A 25,406-nucleotide genomic window follows, 5' to 3' on the forward strand; every position below is an offset into this window, starting at 1 on the left:
CTATATAATATCATTAATATTATTTTTTATCATTCTCACCTATAAGAACAAATTCTCCCCAGAGTGTCACTAGTGCAAACCTGGTGATTCAGTGGGATTTTACCAGTGTAACTGAGGAGAATATATGCCTAAAATGTGAATGGGAGTCATGCTTTCTTAGCAACCAGACTATCCATACTAGCAAACAAATCTCTTAATTAGTTAACATCTATACTGTCCTCTCGTTATCCTCACAAAGATACTATCCCTGCAGATGTGCTTGAAACACTGATGACAACAGTGACAAACACTCAGCAGCAAATGTAGCACAACTCAAGCTTGCATAAATAGGCTAACAGTCAACATTTTCTCATTAAGAACTTATTGGACAATTCTTTTTGCCTTATTTTTCCCTTTCCATCCTAGATTAAGGTGATTTCTTTTCTTCATGACTCAGCAGTGCTTAATTTGTGCGAGAGCTAAGCCCTGGCACTTCTAGGCTTGCCGTGTCAGTTATTAAAGTTAAAAAATTGCTTGAGCCCTGGCACCTAATTGCTTATGCCCCGGCACCTCTGTCATTACAAATTAAACACTGCAACTCAGTTTGTTTTTCTCCTCTTACAAGCAACTGGCAAAGAGTGGAAAATGTGTTTGTCCCTTCTGGTTTGTTTAAAATATGCATAAAAATGTACTAGTTTGAGTGTTTTTTTAACACTTGGATTTCTGGCCTTATCTTGCTCTGAGAGAGACTATGGGTATGTCTACGCTATCCAGCCTGAGGATACATACCTGTGCTAGCTCTGACTGAGCTGGCGCGCTGTAAATAGAAGTGTGGCTGTGGCCGCAGGAGCAACAAGAGGGGCTAGCCACCCCAAGTACTTACCTGGCATCTCGGATAGGATCATATTCTGGGTGCCTAGCACCTCCTGCTGCTCACACTGTGGTAAATATACTTTGTGTGTGTGTGTGTGTACTAGCTCAGTTAGTATGTCTCCATGATCTGGAAAATAAACCTCCAGCTCGAAGTGTAGAGATACCTTCAGATAACTGGAGAATTAGTGAAAATGTGACCTCACAAGAACTCAAACAGTAAAACCTTAACAGATGAGAAAAGAAGGAAGTTTTAGCCAAACTTTGGGCTTTGTTTTGAAGAAACCTATTTAACTTCAATGACTAATGAACACTTTGGACAAAGTTATCTCTTTGGCAAAAATTCAGTTCTTTTGGCCCTTTCCATGAAAGGGGTCCCAACTCACAATCCACATGCTCTGAGTCTCCCCCAGGGCTATATTTTGTCAAATTCTCCCAGTATTCCACTAGCACCTGTGCAGCTCTGCTTGTATTAGCGATATTGGGAACATCAGTGTACACCAGCCACCTGCATTTTTACCACCTGGTTTAGATAATGTGTACATTTATGTATTTTATATCTTTGCAATTCCTGTCACAATGTTATTGAGAAATGACCAAACAAGCCATCACTGTATGAAAAGGGCATATTTACTTAAATTTATTCAGCAGTCCCAGGCTTATATAATAGTGATGTTATATTAACAGTGCAAATATTAACAGTGGAAAAACTCTTGTATTGTGATGGTTCTCTGTTGTTATATTTTACAATACAGAGACATCTTAACTGTGATCACAGGTCCTTTAAGACTGACAGTAAATTTATTCCTAAGACAAGCTTATTCTCACATTGGAGTCAGTCTTTATTTAAGCAGAATGTCAAACTAGCTGTGATGTAGTGAGATACAGGAAGCAAGACAAGCTCTTTGAATCAGACCTGTGATAACCTGTCGCATGCAGGCTAGCTGTGATGTATAATGACTATTTTAAAAATTGGGATTCATTGTAAATTAGGAGAATTTTCATATTATGCTCACAGGGATATTTTCCTGGAATATCAAGTATTGTTATAAATGGAAGAAATAGGACTTTTGGTACTCAATTGTGTAGTAGCAGAACATTCATAATAACAGAAACAAAGACTGTGATGATTAGTGGTTAAATATGGAGAGGTAATATTGTTTAGTAGTTACAGGATTCCTGGGTTCTGTTTTGAGTTGTGCAACCAGGTTTCTGTGTAATGTTGGGCAACTCAGGTAAGTTAAAATACAAATTAATGTGTACAGTATTCATGGCTATTGAATATAACATTCATCCCTCCCCCCCCCCCGATTTCTCCACAGAATTACAGCTGTGACAGTACAAAGAGGCAGCATTCCAGTCTCTCTCTCCTTCTCTCTCTGTCTTTTGGTTTTTTAAAGACAGGGTGGACCAACAAGTAAGATTGACTCACTAAGCCACATAGATTTTAGAAAGATGACTGCCTGTGGGTATGTAGCTACAGTATTTTGGTGGCTGTTGCTGTTACAGTACAAGCTTGTACGCTGCTGCACCTGAGACATTATAAAAGCATGTCCTTGGTGTATACTAAATGTTTCTTTTAAGAGGTTTTTTTCTGTGTCAGTAATTGGCTGTAAATTTATTTGCGTTTCACCATCACTACCTCAGACATAAAATGAATCTTTTTTAATTGAGTTAAAGTGAATACTTCATGAGCTTTCTGTAGTATTTCAGAAATCAGTGTGTTACATGAAATGTTTTCAGGGAACCTTTTCTCTGTCACAGTAGGTGCCTAAAATATCCAAAATACAAAGAAGAAAGTGCTGTCACACTGCTAGGTCACTCTAGGACTCAAAATGAAAGCCAAGATATTTGGTGTAATACGAAAGGTTTGTACTGACTGAGTTCTCTACAGTGGAGTCAATCCTGCTAAGTAAATCAACTTTACAACAGTCTATTCATCAAACTTGATTGGCAAAATTACAACTCATGGATCTGATCCTGCAATTTTTGCTTACACAGAGTCCCATTGACCTTATTGGAGCTCATAGTGAGCCAGATTTTGCCACTCTTACTCACATTGGGTAGCATTTTGTTCTTGAGAAGCACCATTGATTTCGATGTAAGAAAGGATATCAGAATGTGGCCTACTGTGAGTAAAGATTGCAAAATTACGACTTAGGTTTTATCATCATCATATTGTCAACTTAGGTTTGGGTTTTTTTGTGAATACTATTTGCTGCCATCATTCAAATAATCAATTAAAAATAAAACAAAAATGACATGTTGGGATTCTAAGGGAAGCATACACTCAGTTTATGTTAATTAAAAGTTTATAAATTGTGTGACATATTGAATCATTATCAAGTTGCAAATCAAATAAGCCTGCAGTTGATGATTTAGTCCTGCACAACTCAGGTTCTCTATTTCGTGAGAAAAATGGTAAATAGCAAGTACCATCAGAGAGGCAACAGCAGCCATTTTCAATCTTCAGTTTATTTATGGTACATGTGTTTATGAATTCATGTACTATAGTTATTTAGATTGATGTGGTAATCAGTGTCTCTTCAAAACCAGTGTGTTTTTTCCATATGCCAGGTTTGTTTTAACTTTGTATGTTGGGTAAATGCACTCTGATTGATTTACCATCACCAAATGGGGCTGGAAATGAGCAAATTCAGTTTAACTGAAAAAATGTTGTCCATTTTATATTTTCAAAGGGCCTCCCGAGTATTCACTGAACCTAAGCATGATAAAACATATTTTTGTTCACTGGGTGTGATCCACTGTGGCTACGATGTGATAGGCAGAGGGTACTGTAGTGCAGAGCACAGCCTTACAGAAAACACCTGACAATTTGTACTCGTTGATCATTGAAGACTTAATTTGTGACAATGATCAAGAAATAAAAATATATCTGGTAAACATTCTCTCTTTTTGAGTTTGTATAAATGCTATCTTTGCTGACTGTTTATTGTGGGACAAGGAATATGGCCTCATTTCCTCCTTGCTAATTCTTCAAAGGCTAATACAAATAGCAGCACTAGCCCTTTGAAATCCATGCACTCTAAGGCAGCGGTGGGCAACCTGCGGCCCATCAGGGTAAGCTGCTGGTGGGCCACCAGACTGTTGGTTTACATTTGCACAGCTGCCCGCAGCTCCCAGTGGCTGCAGTTCACTGTTCCCAGCCAAAGGGAGCTGCAGGAAGTGGCGGCCAGGTTGACCACCACTGCTCTCAGGCCTTGTCTGTGCTAAGAGAAGAATTTTAAATGCACAAAAAGGAATTAGGTACCCAACTTACATTGACTTTCAGTGGGAGTTGAGTGCCAAACTCCCCCTTCTGCCTTTGAACATTTCCCCTTAGAATTTTTTCATAAAATATTTTCCTACCTTAGCTATCACTGATATGGCCCACCTGTTGATGACTTTAGATAAGCTATTACCAGCAGGACAGTGGGGTGGGAGGAGGTATTGTTTCATATTCTCTGTGTGTATATAAAGTCTGCTGCAGTTTCCACGGTAAACATCTGATGAAGTGAGCTGTAGCTCACGAAAGCTCATGCTCAAATAAATTGGTTAGTCTCTAAGGTGCCACAAGTACTCCTTTTCTTTTTGCGAATACAGACTAACACGGCTGTTCCTCTGAAACCTCTATCATTGTTAGTTTTGATAGGAGTGCCACTGTAGTTTGACTGGCAAAATGTGGGAGTGTTTTAAGTACCATTTAGTATAGTATGCTATGCTATGATTACGATTAGACAATATAGTACTGTAGTTAAAACACCAACAGCTGTCTCTCCCACTTGGTGACAGCAATGGTGGGAAATGTTATTGACAAAGTCTAGTAGAGACTTGACCCTTGAGTGCAAGCACTTTCATCATAACCACACAAATGGGCCTGGGCACACAAATGAAGAAGATCTTTGTCTTCTTACACAGAACCTGCGCACAGTCAGGCCCTAAACTTCTGTTCCAAATAATTGTCCCCTTCCCAGTAATGTTGTGACATTTGAACAATCAAAATAAAAATACCTTGCAATACCTTGTGCAAGGCAATTGACTCGGAGGGGATACAGCCTGCCAGCCTTTCTTCCTGCATTGGCCAGAAAAGTAACTAATCCTTAAAATGCATTGAAGTACAAAGAGAGACTATTATTTCAAGATAAAAAATATACGTTGCTTAACATAATTCTGCCTCAACCATCCCTTCACCCTCATGCACAGCAAGAAAGAGAACTCTTGTTCTCTTCTTCCTTGTTCAGCACTCTTATATTTGACTGATTGGCTGATCATTTGAATGTCAGATATTTGGCAATTCAGTTTTTCTTTTATCTCTATATGTATTTATGTTTTAACGTCACTTTAAGAAGGATTTCCCAGTTTTTCAGAGTAGCAGCTGTGTTAGTCTGTATTCGCAAAAAGAAAAGGAGTACTTGTGGCACCTTAGAGACTAACCAATTTATTTGAGCATAAGCTTTCATGAGCTACAGCTCCGATGAAGTGAGCTGTAGCTCACAAAAGCTTATGCTCAAATAAATTGGTTAGTCTCTAAGGTGCCACTAGTACTCCTTTTCTTTTTCCCAGTTTTTGTTAGCAGCAAATGCTTGCCAGGCTTCTACTCTGAATTAGCCTCATTTCCAGTTCTTCCAGCTCAGGTTATTGAGTCATTAGTTAGCTTTATTTTATTTATTTTTTACCAGATCTATAGTTTAACTTATTATTAATGATTTTTGTTATTCATTGTATTCTGATACAATAAAAGTTGAATGCATAAACAAGATGAAACTTTGGCAATATAGCAGACACCCACAGAACAAATCAGTAGAAGTGATCAAATAATTTGAAACAAATCATTTGGGACAATGAATTTAGCCTCCTTGCTATACTTGTGAAATACCAGACTGATTTCTTCAAATAATTTGACAGGTCTTTTTCCCCGATTATTTAAATTATGTATGTTAATTGAACAGTTCTTTTGGAACATTTGCTGGTTACTAATTGAGCTAATTATGATTGGTTAGTAAATTGTGTGGGGATGTTTCTTTGCTGCAGTGTAAGCATGCATGAATTTAAATTTCTGTTTCAGCCAATACTTAAAACATTTGACTTTTGATTTTGGCTTCCATGAACATTTGCTAATATTAATGGAAAAGCTTTTGCAGTATTCACCTAGATCTGCTGAACATCAGATGAAGTGAGCTGTAGCTCGCGAAAGCTTATGCTCAAATTGGTTAGTCTCTAAGGTGCCACAAGTACTCCTTTTCTTTTTGCGAATACAGACTAATACGGCTGTTACTCTGAAACCTGTCATAAAGTGCATTATAGTCTTATTAACCTTCAGGTCTAAATGATCATAGATTTTAAGGCTGGCGGGGGATCAGGCTTTAAGGCTGGTCATTTTCCTCAGCCTCCTGCATAACACAGCCACAGAATTTCATATGCTGATTCCTGCATTGAGCTCAGTAATTTTTGCTTGAATTGGAGCATAACTTTTAGAAAGACACAGCCAGATGTTTTAAATTATGAAAACGTTACCATGTTCCTAGAAGCTTGATCAATGATCAGTTACTAAACGTTGTCGGAAGTTTTCTGGTGGAACACTTTTCCATTGGAAACTGCTGATTTGACAGAATAAAAATGTTCCGAAGGAACATGTAAATTTTCTCAACTTTTGATGGGTTTTCTGCCAGCCTGGGCTCCCAGAGCTGTCTGATTTCCTAGATAGCTGCCTCCCAGTGCTGTCTGACTCCCCAGGCCTCAAGTTCCTTCTTCCTCCTAGGAGGCAGCTGCCCAAGAAGTTAAGGAAGTGCCTCCATGATCTGCTGCCTGCAGGGTTGTGTCACTCCTTGGGCAGTCAGGTTGTGCTGAGGAGGCAGCTGCCTTGGTAGATGGACAGCCCAGGACAAGCAAAAATATATATATATATATATTTGGGTTCTACTGAAACGGAAAATTTCAGAATATTTCCTCCTGTGATTTTTTTTTTTTAAACTTTTTGTCACAATTTGTTCAGAATTCTCTACAAAAAAAAATCTAAATTTTCCAAAGGGGGTGGGGTGGGAATTCCATTTTCTGGCCAGCAATGTCACTTACCCTCATTGTTAAATAGAAGTATAAATGAAGTATGTATGTTTATATGGTATCTTGCATCTCTGGACCTCAAAGTGCCTTAGCTTAGCTCATAACATTCTGTGAGACACTGTAGCCTGTTATACAGATGGGATAACAGGGATACAATGACCCACAGTCATAGAGTGGGGTAGAGACAGAATAGAATCCCAGAATCTTAAATCCTGGTCCCCTTTTCTAACCACTTAGACCCTTCTCCTTTAAAGCTAATATATTGCTTGGTTAATATTGCCTATAAGACAAACCCTAACCTGTTTATGTTGATTTGGATGTGGTTTGTTGAGGTGACTTGTTGATTTCTTATTCTCTGCTTCTTGTAGTGTTTGAAGCTTGCAACTGGTCCTGGAAAGTTTGTTTAAAATTGTTTCCTCTCTCTGAAAATGTCTTTTTTGGACAGTTGTTTCTTTTACTAATTTATCCTTGACTTTCGGAACCCAGCAACTTGAGACCCTATAAGTTAAAGAAATTGAGCAGGAGGCAGAAAATCTTTTTCTCAGTTTTTCCTACTATTGACGAGCTCTTTTGGCAGCCCAAGCATTGAGGATTTTGTAAATGTGCCATGTTTATTTTGAATTAGAATCCCTTTGAGACATGTGCAGTAACAAGTATTTTGGCACAGCGATGACATTTAAAATGTGTTTTTCCCCTGCTATTATGGTAAATCCATGTGTGCATGTGGATGACCATGAGTGACTATTGTAGCGTAGTTAGCAGAATGCTAGATATAATGGCAACAGGGCCTCTACACCCAAGATTGCAAAAACCTGTTCATGGTAAATATTGTAGAAAGCTCCTATAATGATTTACTGTTTAAAAACCCAAAATCCCTACATGTGGCTAGAATAATTTTGTTACTTCAGAAATAGGAACTAATTGAAATAATATAATCTTACACCTAGATTTATAGATCCCAAGGCCAGAAGAGGCCATAGAGCTTCCTCCCAAATAATTCCTAGAGCAAAACTTTCAGAATAACATCCAATCTTGATTTTAAAATTGGCAGTGATGGAGAATCCATCACAACCCTTGGTAACTTGTTTCAGTGGTTAATTGTGGTAATCCTAGGCATTTCTTCAGCACAGGTCACTGTAGTATTGGAGTGCCTGCGCACGTCATGCCTTTTTCGTAGCATTTTGTTTTATAACTGTTGCACTCAGGCCTGTTTAACACCCTATCATTGACTGTCCAGTTTATCAGATTTGCATGGGTGTTACGTTTATTATAGTAGTGCCCAGAGATCAACAAAAATGGGGCCCCACTGTGCTAAGAACTGTGCAAGCACAAAATAGTAGACAGTGCCTGCTTCAAAAAAGCTTACAATCTAAGGTGTGTCTACACTTTGAGCTGGGTTCAATTCCCAGCTCCAGGAGACATACTCACACTAGTTCTCATTGAATCAGCATGCTAAAAATAGAGTGTAACTGAGCGGCAGGATGGGCTAGCCAACACGAGCACATGCCTAGAATCTCGGATGGGTATATACCCAGAACGTCTAGCTCCTCTCACTGCTCATGCTGTCGCGGCTTGTAATGTGCCAGCATGCACGTTTGTCTCCTTGAGCTGGGAATTGCTGTTGGGTGAAAAGCACTGACCATACCAGTTACTAATCTTAACTAGTTTGGAAGCTTTATTAAGAAAATTTGAAGATATGATATTATCACTTTCATGAAGCACGAAGCATAAGTAAAGCAGATAGAGCAGGCAAGTGTAATGCTCAATTACCCAGTCATGGGTCACAGGTTGGCTGTTTCTGTCATCATCAGATCCATGGTGGTCCAATCTGGTGTTAAATTGCTCCACCCCCCCCCCTTTGTTAAAAACACATCGTTCTCTTGTGGCATCATGGAATTGCAGATTATTAAAACTACCTCATCTATAAACATTCTATTCTAAATATGTTTTCATATACAATAACCCCCAATCCTTTTAACTGATACATTTGTGTGTATTCTGCTAAAATTTTAATTGGTACCTTCTTACCTGTCTTTTTTTTAACTGTTTAACCAGCTGGCTTTTCATTGCTTTTGTGTGTTTCATTATTTTTCAAAATGGTTGTCTGCTTCTTGTGGCTTGGAATTATTGATTGGTTAACTTTGTTTAGTCACTGTACTAGGGAGGTCTACATCTGGCTAGTAAATCTGGTTTGCTTTGACCCAGACCAAGAATCCACTGTAGATGAGACACAAACCAACTCCCTGATTTTATTTACAGCCCTTAAAAGCTGTGTTAACAAGACACATACAGAAAACAGAATAAAATTCTTTTTACATATTTCATATAGCACTATTAAATATATAATATCTACTTCTCTAACACTATTCAAAATACATATCTCTATCACAGTTCTTTATACATTTCCTTTACAAACACCCCAAGCTTGAAATGTGGACACACTTTAGATAGGACTGACAGGGTGAGGGGGAAGCAAGCAAACACACTATGAACAATGCAGTGGCACCAAATGTTAGTGCCACAGTTATTTTGGGGAAGATGGAATTTAGCTGGACATGGATAAGCAAAACAAGACAAGGAAAGGGATGGGGAGTGTAGAGGATATGTCAGGAAAGGAAGAAGGGTGTGAGGGAACAGGTGTGGAGTGAGGCTCATATGAGAAGCCTGTGAGGGGTTGGAGCAAACAGCCAATTAACATTGGGCATAGAATGTCCAGTCAAAACTATAAGATATTTTTGATATCATCAGTGTCCCACTGCTTAAGCTGCTTCTGCAGCTGCTCTGATGACTTCAGTCTTTGGCTGGTACCCCCCTCAAGTTTCTTTCTCAAAGGCCACATTGTAGTGGGGTGGGGTGTTGTCATGTGAGGTATCTCTCCTAAAAACTTTAGTGAAAAGTTCCTAAAGCTAGTGCTCAGTCCTGTTAAGTTTAAAGTATGGAGTCACCCCACAGGGTGAAGTTTTTCAGCACCTTGCAGGATTGAGACCCTGTTTGTTTGTTATTGATTTTTGTGTATTTTATTAATTGTGTTAGATGGGAGATGGGACTGGGTAGGAGGCATGTGGAACTACCACCCTGTTTTTACAGCTTAATTTAGTAATTTTTGCACCTTTATTACTAATGTTACCATAGGGAAACCTAAGACCACCATGTAAATTCCAGTGAAAAGAGAAGTGCAGCATAAAATAAGTAACCTTGATAAAAGCGGTAGAGTTGATCCTGGGAGTAAATGATGATTATAGAACAAATAGAGATTCATCTTATAGAACATGACAGGTCAGAGGGAATTGCATTGAAATGTCATTTTTAGTAGTTTAGATCGTGTTAACCGTCTAAACCAGGGGTCGTCCACCTGCAGCATGCGTACCAAAGGCAGCACGCAAGCTGATTTTTTTACTGGCACGCTGCTGCCAGCCAAGGTCCCGGCTGCCAGCCCTACACATCCCGCTGCTGCCAGCCAGGGTCCCGGCTGCCAGCCCTGCTCATCCCGCTGCCAGCCTGGGTGAATGGAACCCCCAACTGGCAGCAGGCTGAGCAGGGCTGGCAGCCGGGACCCCGGCTGGCAGGAGCCAGCGGAACCCCAGACCAGCAGCGGGTGAGCTGCTGTCAGTCTGGGGTTCTGTCCGCCACCCCGCTCACCTCGCTGCCGGTCTGGGGTTCCAGCCGCCGGCCCCTTACCAGCCAGGGTCCCGGCCGCCGGCCCCGCTCACCTCGTTGCCGGTCTGGGGTTCCAGCCGCCGGCCCCTTACCAGCCAGGGTCCCGGCCATCGGCCCCGCTCAGCCAGCCGCCGGCCCCGCTCACCTCGCTGCTGGTCTGGGGTTCCAGCCACCCGGCCTCCTGCCAGCCGGGGTCTGGGTCTCCGGCCTTGCTCAGCCCTCCTGCCGACCTGGGGTCCCAGCAACCAGCCCAGGGCCGCTCCTGGCACTCTGCAGCCCTTATAAAAAATTACACTACAATTAGCTTAAAAACTTGAAAACTTAAAAACCTTGTATATTACAGTAATCGTTAAATTTACAAATGTATACGGTTTGATGAAACAAAGTAGTTGTACTTATGTGCCTGTGCTTAATTTGTGTTTTCAATGATTTATCTTCTAAAAAAAAAATTCACGTCTCACACCCCAAGTTAAGAACCACTGCACTAAACTGATAAGATCCGCTTTTTAATTTAATTTTAAATGAAGCTCCTTAAACATTTTTAAAACCTTGTTTACTTTACATACTACAATAGTTTAGTTATATAAACTATATAGAGAGAGAGACCTTCTAAAAATGTTAAAATGTATTGCTGGCACGCGAAACCTTAAATTAGGGTGAATAAATGAAGACTCGGCACACCACTTCTGAAAGGTTGCTGACCCCTGGTCTAAACAGACCGGGCCAAATCCACCCCTACAGCCATTGGCTACAGTAGAGTTACATCAGGGATGAATTTGTCCCACTGCACTGATGATAGGACATGAAGCTCGAAAAGGGCATGCAAGAAAGATAAACTGAAAACAGATGTCAGGAAGCATTTTCAGAAGCATAGATTTGTGGAGTAGCTACTAGGCAAAACGGTTGATGATAAAAACACAAGGGGACAGGGAGGGATGGAGAGGGAGAGAAAGCATGGTGGCAGAGCCATTCAGGTAACTGTTGGATATGCTTCAGGAACTGGAGTATAGAAGGAAGAAAAAACATTTGTTAATGAATACTTGCTCTGTGTGTCAAGGTATATTAGAAGATCCATGCATGAGTCCTTAATACTGTTGAAGGGAGATGATTTCTATCAGCAATTGCTGCCTAAACAGTCAAATCCCCCAGGTCATCTTAACAGTGTGCAAGAAGCATTTATTTATAATTACACTGTGATTTATGAAACATAGTGATTTGCCAAATCTCTCTCCGTCTCTGTCTTTTTGGGATTTATCTTGCTTTCTTATTCTTTTTTTGTAAGAATGATAAGTAGAGCTGTTGAGAAAAGTGAAAGCTTTCTCATAAGAAATTCTGAACCAGAAATCTTTTCTGAAATTTTGTAGTACAAAAAAATCAGTTTTCTTGAAGGAAATTTCAAATGAATAAGTTTTGCTTGGAATGGAGAGTTTGACTTAAAATGTTAGGGGCTTTTTGTTTTCGTTTGTTTAGGGTTTTTGTTTGTTTTTAATTTATTTTAATCAAAGAATGAAATGACATAGGTTGAAATTTCAATTGAAATGATTTTTTTTGTTATAAAATAGTCTTCAATAATTTTATTCATTTATTTAGTGGGTGCTCATAATTGATACTTTCCTGTGAAAACTTTTGGTTCTGAAGAAACTGCATTCTTGTCAGCCGACTGGGACGAAGATGGTCTACCCTAGTAGTCGGATAGGGCATCTAATAAGGAGCCAAAGCCAATGTTCTCACTGGAGGGCAGGAACTGGGTGCCAGAGCCAAGGGTAAAGACGGAGTCTGTAGTCAGGAGCCAGAGCCAAGGGTCAGAACCAGAAGGCAGGAACTGGAGCGAGCAGGGCAGCAGGCAAGGAGTGGGTTCAAGGCAGGGGCACGTCTGGGTGCAAGGCAGAAGCAGGAGGAACAAGGTAACAAAGGAGCAGGCACAGTGATGGGTATGAGCATTTAGAAGCCAGTGAACTGCTTCTGCTGGCCCCTACAGGCACTCAGGTGGTGTGGCTAATCAAACACCTGTACTGATGAGGCTGGCTAGAGACTAGCTTCTGCTGCAGGCCCCAATTCCTGCCAGTTGTTTGCTGGCAGATCATTTTGCAAAGAATTCTTTGACCAGCTCTGATAAGATTTCTGATAAGATTTCTCTTGTATTTGATTAGTATGCCTGCAATGCCTTGCCTATCTCCACAGTCTTAGAGGTGGGGAGGTTTTGAGCCAGCAGGGAAACAAACGCTTAGCCCCTTGAAAGATTATGTCCTCCCCGTTTTTTCCTCCTGTCTTTGAAGAACTCAGCCTCCTCATGGGCTTTTGGAGTGGGTTTCTGTGGCTGAGTGACTGGGCAGAAGGGGCAATGTAGACCTGTTAGCTCCTGTCACTCAAGAAGAGGCCTTATTAGTGTTTCCCATGCCTGGGGGCACCATTCTGCTCTGGAAAGAGTCATCCTCCCTGCCGTCCCTTGTGGTTAGATAGGACTGAGCTTTGCAGCCTTGCTGTGGGCATTGTGCTGGTTGCCAAGAATTGGGGGCCAGGAAGGAATTTTTCACTTACTGCCAGACTGGTTTGGGTAGTGTGGGATTTTTTCACCTCTCTCTTAGCAGCCCAGGGACCAAGTGCATAGTTGTTGTAAGTTCATGTTATTGTAAGTTGGCAGTGTCCAATGTAGCTAATTATCAACAGGGGGTGCGGTTTCCTGACAAACCGGAATTGGAAATAGATTAGATAAAGGTGTCTCTTAAATAAGTTGGAGACTGGAGTTGGGGCTCCTAATGTCTGGTACAGCAAGGAAACAGTCCCCTCTTCCCCACCTCCTTAACCTTCACACAAGGGAGGGCAGTGGGGTCCCAGTAGTGGTGCTGGGACCAGGTTAAAAGTGTGGGGTGGGGTGGTGTATTGACAGCAGCCAGCCACTAGGTGGTACTGATTATGGAGGGAAGGAGTATGTGCATTGGACAAGTTACTGCTGGGTAGTTTCCAGATGTTACTTGTAAAGATGTGCCCTAGTTAAGTCATACTTGTGGTGTCTTACCTTATCAGTGCCTGGAACAAAGCCTTTGAATATTTATGTTCAAATAAAGAATGGTATTAGACATGCAATTACACTCTTTACATGTAAAAATCTGTGTGGATTCACATATTGTTGGTCCTTTTAAAATGTGTATCTGTGGCTCTTAAGTAGAGTCTGTGCAAGTGTGTGGATGCACATATTGTTGGTCCTTTTAAAATGTATTTTTGTGGTTCTTAAGTAGAGCAGCACATTCAGTAGAAGTGGACAGCATCTTTGGAAAGTAGAAAAACACACACATCCTTTCCTTTTTTCCCCCTAGAATACTGTAAACTAATTTCAGAGTCAGAACCAATAAAATATGGTTCATAAATGTCCCCTTTCCCCTCCTCCTGTTGCAAATTTCTGTCAGCAGCAATGCTGAGTTAACTTTTTGTAATTAAGAGAACACTTTTATTGTCAAATCAATAACAAATCATTTTATGAAGAAACCATGACTAAATGTGGGTTTATCCTTAGCATTAATACAGATCTCATTGTGAGCATTAAAACAAAGATAACATTAGTGACAATGTTTAGTGAACTGGCTGTATGATTTGAATGTTTCATAGGTATAAACTTTTATTTTGTGCTTATGCAGGAGATAATGCCATAGGTACCAGGTGCTCTAGGCATGCATTATTTATGGCTGCTTTTTCCAACAAGCTATTGAATTCTTAAAGTTCCCTATGGTCTTTGAATACCCAGAAAGCTTTGAAGAGTGCATTTTACAGATTACCTCTGTCTGTAGCTAAATTTAATGAATTATGCTCATGGTTTTTATCTTTTACATTGAGAAGATAAAGGTTAAGTGTGTTTACTGTAAAGAGTCCTTTTCATTATTGTTTGTCCAGTAGGAATTTTGTCCAGTGTAAAGACCTCCAGTAACTAGTTTGTGGAAATAGATTAACAAAATGTTGGCCTAATTTCCTAAAGAAAGAAACTGGTTCAATCTTCAAGTTCACTCTTGATTCGCCACTGCCTGCATTGTTTCTTCATCTCAAAGGAAACTTTGAAATAGAATGATATTCAACATCTTTTAATTCTTTGGTGACTATATGTTCATTTGGCTGACAGTTTGAAAAGGTACCAGTCAAGCCTGTATAGTGCAACCCACAGAGGGATTGCCAGTTTTTGATTTTAAAGAAAGCTGAAAGCTGACATTAAGTAATCTAATGAAAATATTTCAAAGATGGCATTACTACTACTTCATAATTTAATGAATTGATTTCTGCAAGACAGAAGTAACTGTGTGGCAATGAGTAAAAGGCCAAGTCTGAGGCAAATTAATGGACCCAAGCTTCCATGCTCCTTTTGCAAAATTTATTACTTACTTCATTTAAATGTGTAATGGGAGCTGCATTTAGTCCACCATAAACCAGACCCAAAATGTTTTATTTTTTTTCCCCACATAATTATCTTCAAATCCACATGAAAATCCATGGGCCAGAATGATAGCATTTTATATTTACTCTGCCCAGTTGTAAATAACTATACAAGGTGCCAAGGCAGTGGAGAATCAGGCCCTGCTCCTTTTTACTTATTTGCTCACAGAGGTTAATGATTGTCCTTCACCACACTGATCCACCAAGACATCCTTTCCATGAAAAACTTTTGCAACAAGTTTGAACATGTTACAGTGAAGAATACATTTAGTCGTTTTATGTGATAGCTCAGGATGACCTACATTCCTATCCTGATGGGGCCAATTCATCACTGAATTTATTGGAGTTGCAGCCATTTATAAAATCATAGAATATCAGAGTTGGAAGGGACCTCAGGGGGTCATCTAGTCCAACCCTCTGCTCAAAGCAGGACCAATCCCCAATTCTTGCCCCAGATCCCTAAGTGACCTCCCAAGGATTGAACTCACAACCCTGGGTTTAGCAGGCCAATGCTCAAACCTCTCCTCCTGTTGCCACTGTATTTGGCCATTGAAAGCATCAGCCCTATAATCAACTTTCTCACAAATTATCTTTGCAGCCCTTCTGTTATTCTACAATTGGGTAGCCATTCTTTCTCTCAAATGAGCTACAACTTCCTTCAAATTCAGCAAAGGCCTCCCTTCTGAACTAGTTTTACTGAACTAGTTAGAAGAACCTTTTTTTAATAGTTTTCCTTTATTCCTATTGTTTGTAACATGCTTTTGAATATAATACAAATGTCTTTTCTCTACCACTTCTGTACATGAATAAACCTTATGTAATATCCTACTGCTAGGCAAAATTGTAGATGCTTCAGGACAGAATAGTTCTGCATTTCTAAACCTATGTAGAAGATGAATGACAGAAGCTTGATATGTACATATAAAAATAAAAGAGCAGACCGGGGTCTTTCTCAGGGTTTGTCCCCAAGGAAAATAAAAAGTTAAATTTATTCATTCCATCCTTTTATACTTCTACCCAATTTGTGCCCTTCTGCATAGGGACAAGTCAGTTGCAGTAGCAGGCATTTATATTCCAGTGGAATTTATTCTTCACAATTGTAGTTTCTTTGTATATTTGTTATTCTTTGATATGTTTATCAACCTATAAAAAGTAATAGTAAAAAAGGTACTATATGTATGAAACTAGTTTGTAGTCCAGACCAGTAAATATTCCTTGACTTCCATTTTTGACTTGATGAGCTTCCCCAGGTATCATAGATGAAATTATCATATCCTTATAGAAGAGGTCTTGGTATGAAATTCCATTTTTAATACATTAATAACACTGCTCTTATGCAATACAGGCCTATTCTCAAACATACAAATGAAACAACGAAAGATGCTATTGTGAAGTAAAAAAAACCCTCTAACTGCATTCTCTGTCTCACTGAGAAAGTGTAGCCAACCTGAAGTCTGAAACCTAAATTAAAAAAAGTGAGATGTGTAACTTGTTATTGTTTACAGAGATGAAATGTATATTGAATCTTTTCTCAAAAGGATACATATGAGATAATGCATGCCCCTAGGGTGACCAGATAGCAAATATGAAAATTCGGGACGGGGGGTAGGGGGTGATAGGAGCCAATATATATAAAACAAGTCCCAATAAAATTGAGACATCTGGTCACCCTAAATTACCCCTTTATTTAAAAACAAACAAAGAAAACCTGCATAGAGCTTGGCAAATATTGGGAAACAGTTTCCATTAATACTCATTTGATTTTTTATTAACTTTGCACTGATATTGTTTACCATCTGCTCTTTCCCCCAAATTAGCCTTCTGTGAAAGAACTTTATTATTATTTATTTCTTTTGTACAGAACCCAAAAACTCTTGAGGTGCTTTGAAGCACTCCTGTTTTAAGCCATGGTTGCTGTCCTAAAGAATTTATATAATCTAGTTTTACAGATGGTGTGATGAGAAGAACAGGTTGAAAAAAAAAGTGGTTGTGTCAGAAATGGCCTTTTATTGAACATTTTTCTTAAAGGCTTTTTGCCAAGCCCTCTGGCCCAGCAAAGGTCTGCAGAAGCCCAGGGGTACATCACCCTGAGAGATCTCAGGTGAGATGTTCCAGTTTGGAGAGGTTTACAGAGATGGTCTTCAGGAAAAGTATGAGGACAAAGCTCTGTGGAGGCTCTTGCAGCCACACAACTGGAACAGTAGACATGGAGTGTCCCCCAGGGTCACTGTACCATGAAATGAGAGTGAATTTTCTGTCTGCTGAACACCTCTTCATACAACCCATTTACTTAAACTGTGGTCAGGGACTATTTGGCTGTGAAGGAATAAATAAATCCAGGTAGATTAATGTTATAATTAAACTGCATGTGCTGGGGTGAGTTTTCAACTGTTCTGTTATTTGTGATTGAACACTCATCTCCCCGCACCCCATGTTAAGAAGTGTATATCCAGTTTTTTCAATCAAGTAACCTAGCTTTTGATTCTCAATACCATCTAAATCAGTGGTTTTCAAACTTTTTTTCTGGTGACCCAGTTGAAGAAAATTGTTGATGTTTGTGACCCAATGGAGCTGGGGATGAGGGGTTTGGAGAGTGGGAGGGGCTCAGGGATGGGGCAGAGGGTTGGAGTGCGGGGGTGAGGCTGTGGGCTGGTGCCAGGAATGAGGGGTTCAGGGTGTGGGAGGGGGCTCAGGGCTGGGGCAGGGGATTGGGGCATGGGGGTGGGGTACGGGCTTACCTGTGGTGGCGCAATGCTGGTGCTAAGGCAGGTTTCCTGCCTGTCCTGGCACTGCAGAACGTGATGCTCCCTAGAAGTGGGCAGCAGCAGGTCCGGCTCCTAGGCAGAGGTGTGCAAGTGGCTCCATGCGGCTCTCGCCCGCAGAGACCACACCCCCAGCTCCGTTGGCTGGGAACCGGCCAATGGGAGTGCGGAGCCAGTGCTCGGGGTGGGGACAGCGTGCAGAGCCCCATGGCCGCCTGCCTAGGAGCCGGACCTGCTGCTGGCAGCTTCCAGGGTGCAGCACGGTGTCAGAACAGGTAGGGACTAGCCTGCCTTAGTTGGGCAGCACCGCCGACGGGACTTTTAACAGCCCGGGTGGCGGTTCTGACCAGAGCCACCGTGACCTAGTGCCTTACATTCCATGACCCAGTACTGGGTCATGACCCACAGTTTGAAAACCACTGATCTAAATCCCTTAAATCCTACATCTTATTACATCCCCAGGAGTGTGTGTATGCTTTATCTCTTGAAAGAAGACTAAAAATATTACAGAATTTTTCTGAGAAAATTTGAACTAACTCGCCTCACGTTTAAACTCTCCTGTCCTATATGAGTGAGAACCAGTGATTACCTGCCTCTCAGTCATGCCTGAGCTGTGAAAGTTAGAGTTCCCAAACAGTTTTTAGCTGATTAACAGGTTGTGATCTGAAAGTGTTCAGGGGGAAAAGTCTGCAGCAAATCCTTCAAAAAATGGCAGAAAGAACTAACAGGATAAACACTCAGGTCTGTTATTTCACAGCATGACAAGAACTAAAAATAACATTTGTAGTGAATAATCACTTCAGATACATACACAGTCTATTTCCTGTGGGCTGCAGCAGGACAGACTGAGTGTTAAAGTCCAGGATAGGTGGAAATCAAAAAACCCACCTGTCCTCTTTGTACCCTTAGAGTTATATCGCTTATACAGAACAAGGAATTGTAGAGGATGTAATGCATTTGCTAGAAGTTTTTCTGTGAGTTCAATAAGAGATTTTGTAAAAGAACAGAGAAAAACAAACAAAATCTGATGGTAGCAAGTAAACTTTTCAAAGATGAATATACCCTCTGAAATACCCTCTTCCCCACACACCGGCCATAGCATTAGCACTAATGGTTGAACATGCTCATTGAGAGATGTCTGTGTTCATCGGTCAAATTTAGCATGTATTCCTCTGTTACTATGTGAATACTGATTGTGCTAATCCCTTTAAATGACTTATTTCTTATTGTTTTAAATCAAAGCTGAAGTCCAGTCAGCTTCACTTTAACAGGGTACTGTGGGAGCTAGCTAAACATTGCACACTTTAGCATTTGTGTTCATGGCTTAAGAGCAAATTAAGAAATGTTTAAATGGTAGGAAACCTTGGACATTTCTCATTAAAAATATTAATACACTTATTGCATTCTTTGCAACAGCAAATAGCAATGTAAATCACATCAGTATTATAGTCATTTTATGAAGCAGTTTTATTCATAGAGTGAACAGGAATTTTGTGTAAGAAAGCTGCTGTCTTCCATTTATGAGCAAATCCTCAGCCTGTTTTACAGCCTGAGTAAATGGGAAGACTCACAGAAACTGAGGTGGTGGGTATCCTCCCCTATACCACAAAGTGCCAGCAAAACCAGTGATTGACGATAACAATAGTAGAAGGTGGAATGTGTTGTGTACAACAACTGTTCTGCCCTGCACCCTCTGTGGGGAATGGCCGATGGATTTGCATAGTTACGGAAGCACCCATTCCTCTTCCCGACAATGGCCAGCTCTACCTTCTTTTCCCTTGTAAGTTGAGAACATTTGATATGCAAATCTGTGGAGAAACAATAAATATGAGACCCCATTTTGCCATGTTTAGAATCTCTATTTAAAGTACAATATATACACCCAGTCAAATAGTTCCAAATTATGGAATTTTGTTTTTCTTTTAAAACAGCCTCGGAAATACTTTTTAATTCTTTTGAGCTAATTGAAGGGTAGGCAGAGAAATAAGATGTGTGCTTCTATGTACATGAATTTCTTTCACTACCAACAAAGGCTGAAACAAAGGGTGGGTCTGGAATGTTAATATTAGACTCAGTCTGAACTCATATTCACCACTGCATCTTTGCTGCTGTAAGGATATCTACTGTTTGTATAAGAGGTAGTCAGTCTATCCCTGCAGGCTACACATTTTATACTCTCCATACTTGGTTGAGCTTTTCCTCACCATTGTGTACATTCTTAATTTGCTGCTGTTTAAACTAAAATGGAAAACTATATTGCTGTGCATTTTGCAGAATGTGCTTTGCTGTGTCATTTGTACCATGTCACTGTGATTAGCAGTATGTGCAGAAAGCATAGCAAGCATGATTTTCTTTAGTTTTAATTAATTAGAAAATCAGAGTGTATTCAAGTTAAATGTTATCTGCCATTCACTTACTTCCAAGAATTATTAAAGCATAGTATTGGTTCAGCATAATCATGACTTCCTTCCTCTTCCCTAAAAACAACATAAACTCATAATTTGTAGCAGAATGGAAGTGATTCCATGATACATCCTTGTCACTAGAGTGGTTGAAAAATTTCAAGCAAAACACAGTTTTGTCAGAAAATGCTGATCTGTCAAACCCAAAGTGTTTAGCTCAGGTCTGAGGAATTTTCATCCCATTACAGACAGTATTTCAATGGCATCTTGCCTGAACTGCTGCTGGGGAGCTCTTCCATGAGGACTGCCCTTGGGGTGGGGAGTTGGGATTCCATGTTCCAAGGCTCCTGGGCAGCCCCACTATGCAAAGGCTTCCAGGCTCACCTGCTCGAACCAGGGCTCAGTTCCCATATCTGCAGCAGGCACCCTGGAAGCCCTGATAACCCTAGCTTGAGCTGGCCTCTCAGGGCTTCTAGCTCCTTCCCATGGAGCTGGGAGCCTGGGAGACCCATGTCTGGCTGTGTCTCTCTGGGTCTAGATGCACAACTCCATACAAGAGAACCTGGAAACCATGATGAGAATCCCAGCTCGAGCCAGGTCTCTCAGGGCTTCCAGGCTCCCTGCCGTGGAGCTGAGAGCCTGAAAGTCCTGGAATGGGTCTGCAATTCCAGGGCAGCCCTGCCATAGAGACTGCTGCAGGCTGGAGACCCCACAGCTCCCAGACACCGGAGAGAAGCTGTTTCCCAGAGCTGACCACGGAGAATATTTACTGATAGTCTAACTCAGGTTTTTGCTAGAAAACAAATATAAAAGGTCATCCAGAGATGAAAAAATATGCACCGAGTAAAGTTTCCTATCTTCTAATGCCAAATGCTTAGTTCAGCAAATGCAAGGAATTACGGGATATTTAGTAAAAAGAAAAGGAGTACTTGTGGCACCTTATATTCTAACAAATTTATTTGAGCATAAACTTTAGTGTAAAGGAACAGGATTATGGTATAGGCCAGTTTGGCTTTATTATGGTTACACAATTTGTGCTTAATGTTATTGGTTCTTAATGAATACATACATACATATACACACACACACACACACAATATGAATATGATGAAGATAATACATATTATTAATCATCTTTGCTACCCAACATATATTATTCAACACTTGTCCTTTCAGCACTGAGTAGCCAACAGTATTGCAAGAGTTCCAAAATCATGAGTCTGATCCCAATCATGGGACTGGCTTAAATATGATGCAAAAATCATATGTAAAGATTGTAGAAAAATCCTTTCTGGTTTGGGAGTCCTTAGAGTTCTCATTTTCAAGCTATTCACTACAACCAAGAGGGCTAGAACTTCTTTTGTAAAAATGAAAACTGAGATGCTCATTTAATCCTATAATTCCCGGATCTGGGCCTTAAAGAAAAATTCCAAATCTCATGAGACTTGCTGTAAAATCATGAGAGTTGGCAAGGGATTTAACTTATTCTGGAATTTCACAATTCTACAGCATTGTGTGTAGGTAATTAAAAAATAGATTTAATTAGCAGTCTCTGCTGTACTTCTCAGTCTCTGTTTCTTAAGATTTATCCATACATAATTGATTAAGCTTTTTAACTTTAGTAATGTTGAGTAGAAAATGTGTCTCTCTAGTTTTTGCAAGGAATTACTTTGGGGAGTGTGAAATAATTATTTCTGTAAGTGTCTCTGTGGATTTTTATATAAATTATAAAAAACTGTAGAATAATACAGGCCCAGACAAGCAAAAGACAACCAAACACTTAAAAAGTGTCCAGAATTACTACAATTCTCTACCTCCACAATACTACTTTAGTGATCCATGCATCTCTTACTAGCACATCTGTTTTCTTATTTTTGATTGCTCCCCAAGTTAAAATCACTTTTCAAGGATGCGTGAAGTTTCACTAACTGGTAAACTCTCTGGACACAAATCCTTAAGAGAAACAACATTTGCTGTTTCCTAGTCCTCCCAGTAAATTGACTTATTCTCAAATTTTATTCTCTTACTATTTCATAAGGAAGAATGAGGGGTTAATTCTGGTTAAACATTGTTCCTTTTATGCTTGTACATTCTGTTATCATCCTAGTGTATTTAAATATTGGCTGAGTCAACTTTTTCACTGGTGCAAGTAAGAAAGTTTGGATTGGAAAAAGTTCCATGTCTAGAGCTTTTAAATGCATCCAATTAGGAAATGATTCAGTAGGACCAAGAAAAGTATCCAGTTATGAAAGATCATCTGCAATATAATATAGCTTTGTATTTGGAAGCGCTAAACCATCTATTGTTTTATGAGTTTCTAATCTTCCTGTTTTAACTCTTGGCCTTATCTCTTCCCATAGAAAGGTTTTGATCATGTGCTGAATTACTTTATAGCAATTGAGAAGAAATTTAAGTGGTATCATACTAAATAAGTAATTGAGCTGCTATCATTTTGGATTCAACCCACAAAATGAAAGCATTAGTTGGTTCCAGTTCACGAAGTAGACTTGTAGTGATTGGATTACTGTATTAAGTTTGTCTCTTAGTGTATTTTAAAGTCCTCTGTTTAACTATTTCATGCCCATTGGCAAATGTCTGATGTTTCATTCAGATAAGAAGTTATTAGGTCACAAATGGGACAAGGGGGAATGTCTCATTTCTTAGTATATCTGTTACTTTGTTTTTAATAATCTCTCATTCGTAGGTGGTAAATTCTGGGGGAAAGTAAGGGATAGAGCAGTACTTACTTTGTGCCAGGGTTTGCCAGGGCTGAGCCCTGGCACCTCTAGGCTTGGCAGTTCATAGCCCGAGCACCTCTGGGCTTGCTGCATCATTTATGATTGTAAAAAAAATTGCTTGAGTCCCTGCACATAGTTGCTTGAGCCCCGGCACCTCTTTCATTACAAGTTAAGCACTGAGGTCTGGTCTACACCGGGGGGGATCGATCTAAGTTACGCAACTTCAGCTACGTGAATAACGTAGCTGAAGTCAACGTACTTATATCTACTCACCGCGGTATCTTCACTGCGGTAAGTCAACTGCTGATGCTCCCCCATCAACTCTGCCTGCGCCTCTCGCCCCGGTGGAGTACCAGAATCGATGGGAGAGTGCTTGGAGGTTGACTTATCGCGTCTGCACTCGACTCGATAAATCGACCCCCACTGAATCGATCACTGACCGTCAATCCAGTGGATAATGTAGACAAGCCCTAAGACAGAGGAAGCATGGAGACTGACTTGCAAGTGTTGCAGTTAGTTGATGGGCTGTGTTCACCTATTACAGATGGCAGAATTATCATTGGAGCTATTGTGTATATTGAGAAGTGTGTGTTTATGTAAAATCTTTTGAAGTTCATTTAAAATCTGCCAGCTTTGTTCAGTTGCTTTCATGCTATCTTTACTAGTGAAAAGAATGAAGAAAGGGTTGAGCTGAGATACTTGTGAAAAGCACTGCACCAACAGAGGCCAGATTTAAGATGCACTGAATTAGGTACTATATCACTGCCTGAAATCCAGCGTATTCTTAGCTTTCAGAAGACTTAGTACATGCCTTTGAACCAAAAAATTAAATGTTCCTTTTTTTGCAGCTTGCCATCCTTCATGCTGACAGGACCATAGTATTCCATACTTCTTTACTGTAACTCACGTGCCTTCTTTTGTTGATTGTTTGGCAACCTCTAATTGAAATAGGTCTGGGAGGAATATATCTAACAGTTGTAAAATACTGTCTGTTAAAATGCAATCTTATTGCACCATCGGAGTCTCTGGAATCATTACTGGGTCCATGTAAAGCATTATATTTTCATAAATCGCCGGTGACTTGGATCTGGGGTTAATGCCCATTCAGCTGAGATCTTTTGACACTGCAGCACTATTTATATTATATTATTATTATTATCTTTAATTGCAAACAGGGGAGTTCTCTGATTCCTAGGACAGAACATTTTTAAACGCAGAGTCATGTTGTAATGTGCAAAGACACCAACTGTCAAAACTGTAGTCATTTTGGGTAAGTATAAACCAACTTCAGTCTTGTAGGCAAGGTCAGAATTTTTTTAAAAAGCTGTTGGTAACAAAATAACTGATCTCACAAATGGAAATAATTAAAGGTCAAACAAATAAGAAAACATAAATCTTCCATTACTGCTTTATTGAAGGTCACTAATAACAGCACACTTACCAAGGACTGGGTTTAGATCAATATGTATTCTTATCAAAAGCGCACACATGCTTTTCATTTGATCCATAAACTCTTACTTGTAGATTAGGTGTTAGCACTTTGGCTGCCACTTGTGGATGCTCACTTTAAAAATATCAGGCAATTAAAGCACAAGGGGATATGTCCAAATACAGACTTTGATTAATGGAGTGCTTCAAGGTCATTGGTAGATGTTTGATATTCAACTTATTTGTAAAGTTAGAGACTCTTTGCAAATTGAGTCGTTTTAACCTCTGAATTGAGGTTTCAAAATGCATCATTGTAAATTATAATCTGTGTTTGGATTTATTCAGCAATAGTTTATGCAGAATAAACAGACTAAAAAGATGCATGGAGCTACAGTAGCTTTTGGGATTACTTGTGGGAAGTAATCTCAGAATTATTTAAGATTCTATACCAAAAGTAGGTTTGAGGACTGAAGTAGCCTTAAATAAACCGAAGGTCTTGTTGGACATTTAGACTGTTGACTAACCACATGGTTAAAGATGCTAATGCTAATTATGATGACTTACAAATTATTTGAATGTAGATGTTCTGTAAATAAATAGTTAAACGCATCAGTCAACAAATTCAGGCCCTCTACTTGATTTAATGCAGTAGGTATAAACTGTAGTACATAGATATCTGGAGAGGAGGAGAGGGGATTAGTGGTCTGTACATGCAGATTTCTTCAAAGACACACCGACCTTCATAAACCTTTTGGATGACTTTCCTATGTTAGGATGTGAAAATATATAATACATCTTCATTCCTCCATGGTAATTAATGTTGAGGAGTCCGACTCCTAGGCAGACTGTGTTGTTAAAGCTAACACACTTGCACTTCATATTCAAGAGTGGGATCTCTACACCTGTCCCAAAATTTAAAAACACATTTAGAAATAGGTTTGTAGGGTTTTATTTTTATTCATATATGTAAATAATATAACACATCATAGTCTACCAGTCTAATTTTATACAACACACACAAAGTATTCCCAGCTATTTATTTAAACTGCAACAGACATGTGGGTTTCTTTGTACTCACAGAACAATTATATTTC

At 39.8% G+C, this 25,406-nt stretch overlaps 1 protein-coding gene and 1 long non-coding RNA gene across 2 annotated transcripts in view; one reads left to right on the forward strand and one right to left on the reverse strand.

Annotated features, from left to right (window-relative positions):
* Positions 1 to 25,406, forward strand: part of PRR16 (proline rich 16) — a 240,441-nt gene that overhangs the window by 183,655 nt on the left and 31,380 nt on the right. The gene's annotated exons all lie outside the window — the stretch shown is intronic.
* LOC142072020 (uncharacterized) lies at positions 19,194 to 23,224 on the reverse strand. The gene is made up of 2 exons (XR_012668302.1): positions 23,158 to 23,224; positions 19,194 to 19,552 (listed from the first exon to the last, which is right to left on the reverse strand). It is a non-coding gene; the product is annotated as an uncharacterized LOC142072020 (long non-coding RNA).

This window comes from Caretta caretta, chromosome 5, assembly GCF_965140235.1.
Source record: "Caretta caretta isolate rCarCar2 chromosome 5, rCarCar1.hap1, whole genome shotgun sequence".
In the NCBI taxonomy this organism is placed as follows: Eukaryota; Metazoa; Chordata; order Testudines; family Cheloniidae; genus Caretta; species Caretta caretta.